The sequence below is a fragment of the Tiliqua scincoides genome, chromosome 11 (genome assembly GCF_035046505.1).
Source record: "Tiliqua scincoides isolate rTilSci1 chromosome 11, rTilSci1.hap2, whole genome shotgun sequence".
Lineage (NCBI taxonomy): Eukaryota > Metazoa > Chordata > Lepidosauria > Squamata > Scincidae > Tiliqua > Tiliqua scincoides.
The window spans coordinates 25362573-25363587 of NC_089831.1; the positions used below are offsets into that span (position 1 = coordinate 25362573).

General features: G+C 47.0%; 1 pseudogene; it reads left to right on the forward strand.

The window, feature by feature from the left end:
• Positions 1-617: 617 nt before the first annotated feature.
• On the forward strand, positions 618-736 carry LOC136662968 (5S ribosomal RNA; annotated as a pseudogene).
• Positions 737-1015: the final 279 nt, after the last annotated feature.

A 1015-nucleotide genomic window follows, 5' to 3' on the forward strand; every position in this document is an offset into this window, starting at 1 on the left:
AAGTTTAGAAACATCTATGACTAAGAGGAGTGTGGTAGAGGTTTATAAAATGATACCTGGGTTTAGAGGATTTTTCGCTCTCGCTGAATGTTCATACCCAGGGTCCCCTGATGTAGTGAACAGGAAGGAGACCCAATAGAGATGTAAGATAGTACTTTACCAAAATGCAATTCTAGGATGCAATTTGCTGCTATAAATTCTGGGGGCGCCCATGGGATCAGATGCCTCTGAAGGTAGGACTGGTACCGAATGTTCCATCAGATGAAAAGTTAAATTCAAAGTGAATCTCAGGGTTCTTCTCAAGGAGAAACATCTAAGAAATCTCAAGGGAAACTGAACGAGTTTCTGTAAGACAAGTAAAATTTCTTGAGAGGGTTCTGCACATCGTGGAGGAGAGGCTGATTGACAGCTCTTAGCTAAACAGAACCTTCAATGGCAGGCCAGAGAGCAGGGACTCCAAAGCAGGTATCAGGGGCCAGGCATGCCTGGCCGGGGAACATGTAGATCTTCAGACATGAACTTGCCTTCCAGTGTGTGTTAGAAAACCTGAGCAAAGACCAGAGGCATTTGGAGAATTCAGACAACCGGTTAACCACCATTTTGCCCAATGACAAACTGCTATCACTGCATATACCCTGAACATGCCTGATCTCGTCTGATCTTGGAAGCTAAGCAGGGTCAGGCCTGGTTAGTACTTGGATGGGAGACCGCCTGGGAATACCGGGAGCTGTAGGCTTATACCATGATCTCGGAAGCTAAGCAGGGTCAGGCCTGGTTAGTATTGGATGGGAGACCGCCTGGGAATACTGGGTGCTGTAGGCTTATACCATAGTCTTTCGAGACTGAAGGGTGCCAACCAATCTCCCTTTCCATGGCTGGTGCCATTTCTTGCTGCCTGTAATGAAAGCACAGATCAAATGTTGTGCCATTTGCCTACCAATAACAAGATTGTCTGCATTCATCCCAGACTGCAAGGTGGGAGCCTGGTGTGTGCAACTAAGGGCCCGATCCTATC